Consider the following 6,000-nt stretch of genomic DNA (forward strand, 5'->3'; position numbering starts at 1 on the left):
CTTTAACAACACAAATAATTTTTGCCGTTTTTTTCGTTTTCGTTTAATGTACATATTACAAAGATTAAGATTGTCGTGTGCCGTCGGTTTCGTTTTTAATTCTTTGGCGGCTTTTTCCGGCAAAACCCACTACCCACCACTACTATTACATACAATTTTTAATTCCGAAAATAAGAAAGAGAAATCTTTTGCCTTTTTTATGATGAAATCTTCTTTTCAGCTAGTGTAGCTTTAGAAATAATTGGAATTTTTAAATTTTGTTTTCAGATTTTGAAAGATAATTTTATTCTTAATTGATTATTTAAGTTATTATTTCACCATCATTGCCGGTTTAGGCCCTATTTGCAATTTTAATTATAAAAAAAATGAATTTTACATGCCAAAATGGCTTTAATGTGCAATTGTGTTACATGTTTCCGATTTAGAATTTAATATACACTCAAAAACCAAAAGCAGAATTCAAAAATTCTTATTATTAAAAAGGCAAAAGATTTCTCTTTTTTTATGTCGAATGCAGTTTTCACTAAAATTTGCAAATAGGGCCAAAACGGTTAATCTTAGGAAAAAAGTTACCAAAATAATCGATGTAGAATTAAAAGAACTGTTTAAGAATTTATTATCTTAACATTGAACGTTGATGGCCTATTTGCAATTTTAATTTAAAAAAAGGTGATACATCTTTAACCTATAATTTTGTTACAGTTCTACGATTCATAATTTAATCGAAATTAATGCATTGTACGAGTACAATTCTTTTCATGTTCTGCATTACCACACTGAATGTATCAGTGTTTCCAAAAATACAAGTTTTCTTATCTCGTGCAATTTTTAAGCGGTCGCCACGTGGTTTGCCTCGTGGTTGACTTGCCTACCACGTCAGTCTCATATTTGTCGTCGAGTGATCTGCACGCACATTTTCTTCACAATAATTTGAGTTCCTTAATTTCTTTGCGTCATTACGAAATATTTCTAAAGGCTCCTTCGATTGTGCGCGAGTGATGGGCGGCGTTCGTTAAATGCGAATTGTTTATACGCAGAGGTAAAACGTGAGTGATGTTCCGTCGGCCGTCGGATATTCTTTTTGTATGATACGCGTATTTCATAATTTCTACATTGTGCATAATTGAAGCCCTTACAATTTATTGGATAGGCCAAAAGCGCAAAAATTAATTTTGCATCAAGGTATGTTCTCGCATTTCTTAAGCCATTGGAAAATCAAATCCATTATTGCCTTTACTTGTTTCTACCTTAACTGCGTGGTCTTTAAGCCTACAAATAATTTTTGTCTCTGTTTTAATACCGTTGATTTGCATTACGTATTTGATACCTTGTTTTGTTTTTGTTTAATGTACAAATTAAAAAGATTAAGATAGTCGCATGCCGTCGGCTGCGTTCTTGGTCCTCTGGCACCTTTCCGGGCTGGTCGGTGGTTGTTTTATATGATTTATGGCGGTATTCTACTCTAGAGGCATGAATTTCATGTGATTTTTGAAAGGCCGTAAAAAAAATCAATTAATATTTTTACTATCCATTTTTTTAACACTTATTTATTAATGTTTTGAGAATACAAAAAAAAAATAAAAACTGAAAAAAGTTCAAAATTTTAAATTCCAGCAGGTGATGAAGTGGGAGGTCCCAAAAAATTGGCACGTGACCGTACTCATGATTTTAGCCCTCCAAGTGATCTGAATTAATCTAGAATAATTAATTATTAATCTAGAATAATGTCACAATCATATGAACTATGGGCAAGTGAAAAAAAAAGTTTTTCACAAAATGGCGATTGTTTGAAAAAATAGTGATTTTTTTACCCTTATTTTTTGATATTCTAGATTATTTTTGGAATATTTAAAATCGGAATTTGGGGATAAGCGTAGTTCATTTTAAAGAAAAGTCTATAAAGAAGACCCGGTAAAAATTTCAAATCGGTTCAGTAGAAGTTGAGAAATCGTGGGTACCGTCTCGAAAAATACAGTTTCGAGAAAAACACGTTTAAAGTTTCGCGTCAATGCGAACCAGTACGGATGCCGCGTCACCAAAACGGCTATATCTCGGAAAATAATATAAATTTTGAAAAATCCTCTTGTACACGTATTCTTGAATAGTTAAACTTTGAAAATATCAACAAAAAAAATCGATTTTTTGAAACCTCTAGAGTAGAATACCCCCTTAAAATAAAATTCTGCTTTGTGCTTTTTTTTTTGTAATATCCAACCCATCACATTTTCTTCATATCCAAAGAAAATAAAATTTTTAAAATTTTTAAAATTATGTTATTTTTATGTTTTCTTACTTTCTTACTTAAATGTCTAAACATTTTGATTTTTTAAAATTCTAGATGGCTTTCTTTTTATATTATCTTGTTGTTGTTGCCTTGTTAATTGTTTCCATAGGTTTTCCTACTTAAATCTTAATTGTTCTTTGTCTATTGCTCAGTAGATATATTTTTCTTATCATTTAATATACCATATTTCTTAGTGTTTGGGCGTTTTATTTTTAAAACCAAGTGTTTTCTTTTTGTAACACCCTGTAAATTAATTTGCCGTGGTGTCAAAAGGGGAAAGATGTATGTTATCCCATTTAAACTTAGGATTTTTCTTTAAAATATTGTAGGTAGTTTCCTATTTGTATCACCCTGTATTAAGGTTTTCCGTAATGGGTTTGTCAAAAGGGGAAAGATATATGTTATCCTATCTAAAGTTAGGATTTTCTTTTAAAATATTGTTGTTTTCTTTTTGTATTGCCTTGTATTATAATTTTCCGTAGTAATTTTTTGTAACTCTCTGTACACTAATTTCCCGTGGTGATTTTGTCAAAAGGGAAAAGATATAAAAGATATGTCATGCTACTTAAACTTAGGATTTTTCTTTAAGTTTTTGTCGTTTTCTCTTTACATCACCCTGTATATTAATTTCCTTTGATTTTAATTTGACTTGTTTTAGATATATAATTCCCTACTTGAATTTTGAATTTTCTCTTTAAATGTTAGAACTTCACTAAGTGGTACGCGCTTGCTTGCGCGGCTAAGCAGGTCGTAAGTCCTGTTTCAATATGGCGGCATGAATTTTGTTGACTTGTAAAATCTAAACTTGTATTATTTTACATTGTATTTATTAATAAAGAAATGTTAAGAAATCTTATGTCTTATGCTTTGAATGTACCCCTTCTATCATTTCAGGTACAGGTCTCAAAGAGAGTTCCCTCTCTCAGGGGATGATCCCCACTATAAAAATTGTTAAGGTATCCTGTATGATTTGTGTACTCCATCTTTCATTTCAGCTACAGGTCAGAACTTGTAAGAATATTTTAAGTGTCCCCTCTCTTGAGGCGACTCAAAAATTCGAAATATTTTTACAAGTCCTTAAAAGGATGTCCTTATAAGGAGTTCCCTCTCTCTGGGGGTGATCCCCCACCATAAAAATTGTTGATATGCCTGATAATTTCGGGGATGAAGCGCAGAGACATCGTAGCTGTAGGATGGGCCGGCAGCAATGGACGCACCGAAGCAGTGGGCGATCGCCGGAGGCGCTCTGGGAGATCGACCTTAGACTGTCTAACGACACGGGCCAAAAAATTTAAAAATCTGATCCACTCTTGTTCTCTTTCTTCTATCTCCTCCTCTTCTCTACTCTATTCTCTGTTCTCTTCCTTCTATCCTCCTATTCTCTACTACTCATTCTTCTATTTCTCTGTTCTCCCGTTCTCCTTTTACTTTCTTACTTCTCATGTTGCCTTCACTTATATTTCAATTTCTCTTATATTTCGTTGCAATTCATATATGCAACCCAAATTACACCTGTTATTTTTATATTTGAGAAAAATGCCTTCTACACCTGAGATTCGATCCGTGTCTACTAGCATGCTAGCAGGTGCACGTGCCCACTCGACTAACGAGTGTTTTTATTATTTATATTTGATTCTTCTATTTATGTTTCTATTTTATTCAACTTTTTAAAAACAACAACACAAGCCTTTGCTGTGCTGCACTCACATAAGCTTCATATGATATATGATTTAACACGCATATCCTGAAAACGACAAAGAGGATATCACAAAAAATATGAATGAGATTTTAAATTTAAATTGAGTTTTATTAATTATATTTAACAATACATTCTTCTTTTCTTTTTAATAAAACAAACGTACATACGATCCAAGGCAAATCCTACATACCATCGAGTCACAACACTCTCTTATCAAACGTTACACACAAAGTAGAATTGTTATTAGAATTGATGGACTAGTCACTGTATAACTTTTGCACTAACAACTATGCCACACGGAGAAAACGCGTGATTTATCCCTTCTAATTATCAATACCATTTTGGCCTATAAATCCAATTGGAATCCGTAGCCCAACGTAAGAGATTCGACGGCTGGCGGCTGATGGTTTACACCATGGCTGGCCAATCCCAGGCCCGCGGGCCACGAGGTGGCCCGCCAGGACATTTGAATTTGCCCGCCGCACAAACCAAAGTTGGAACTTTTGTATATGTATAATATTTTATGTATGAATGGCCATAGTCTGTGGCCCGGTGCTGCCGCATTCTAAAAAAATTGGCCCTCCAGGAAAATCCATTGGCCAGCCTTGGTTTACACACACGCACGTGGTGTCTTAAATCTCGAGTTTATTCCATGACTAAACAATTATAAGGCTCGCACCGTATTAAAAGCGCCCGAAATACTAACAGTCGCAACGAACAGTGGCAGAGAAGAAAGAGAACACACGCACACAGCACAATTGCGTATCACCGTCTGACTAAACAGGAAAAAACAATAGCCAATACGCCAGCGCAAGATGTACGCATTAGTATAGCGAACTGTCACTTGAACCCGAGGACACACGGCGAGCTATGCGGTACTGTTCAAATTTCAAATGGCAGCGCACAGCGTGCTGCGTAAGACAAGGTCGAACTGAAAGCATAAACAAAGTTGGGAAAATTCTGCAGATCATATAGAGAACATGGATTAAACATGAAACACTCTCTATTACTCTCTTATTCTAACCCACCTGCTATCACCTCATCCTGGTATTTCTATCTCACTCACTTGAACGAAAATTAATAAAACACAATCCATGTTATATGTAATCCAAAAACTATTCGAAATGACTAAATGTAAACAAACAGTTACAAGTTATCGATGGAACAACGTACGAAACGTACAATTTATCCAACAATACACGTTCTACAGGTACATCTCCTACAACATTAGAATATAACGCCATGAAGAATTAAATTTTACATCTTTAGGGACCTCGCTGATATTACGCGGATGACGCGTTCATGTGCTAAACCCCAGCAAAATCAGTGCATCGAAACACAAAATGTAAATTTTTCTTGCTAATTCATAAGTTATTCATAAAAGTTATGTATGAAAATAATAAAGAAATTAATTACTTACAATGTGATGCAAGAATGGTTCTGCTACGATGTCAACTTCTGGTGCAGAACACCTAAAACAAGCAAAAAGTAGTCCTTTGCAACACAAAAATGCAATTTACGTCACTAATTCATGAGCTAATCACAAAAATTAGTTATGAAAACGATAAAGAAATTAAATACTTACAATCTGATGCAAGAATGGTCCTTCTACGATGGCTGACTCAGGTGCAAAATCCCTAAAACCATCAAAAATTAGTACTTGAAACATAAAAATGCAATTTTGGGGGTCAATTTGTGAGATAATCACAGAAGTTATGTAGGAAAATGATAATGAAATTAAATACTTATAATCTGATGCAAGAATGGTCCTTCTAAGACGTCAGACTCAGGTGAAAAATCCCTAAAACCAGCAAAAATTAGTACTTCAAACATAAAAATGCAATTTTGGGGGTCAATTTGTGAGATAATCACAAAAGTTATTTAGGAAAATGATAAAGAAATTAAATACTTACCATCTGATGTAAGAATGGTCCTGCTACGATGTCAGACTCAGGTGAAAAATCTCTAAAACCCGCAAAAATTAGTCCTTCAAACATAAAAATGCAATTTTGGTGAT

Source organism: Atheta coriaria, unplaced genomic scaffold (assembly GCF_025399875.1).
Source record: "Atheta coriaria isolate IRGN ID8LTWV9N9 unplaced genomic scaffold, Caltech_Dcor_3.1 hic_scaffold_3_pilon, whole genome shotgun sequence".
Taxonomy (NCBI): domain Eukaryota; kingdom Metazoa; phylum Arthropoda; class Insecta; order Coleoptera; family Staphylinidae; genus Dalotia; species Dalotia coriaria.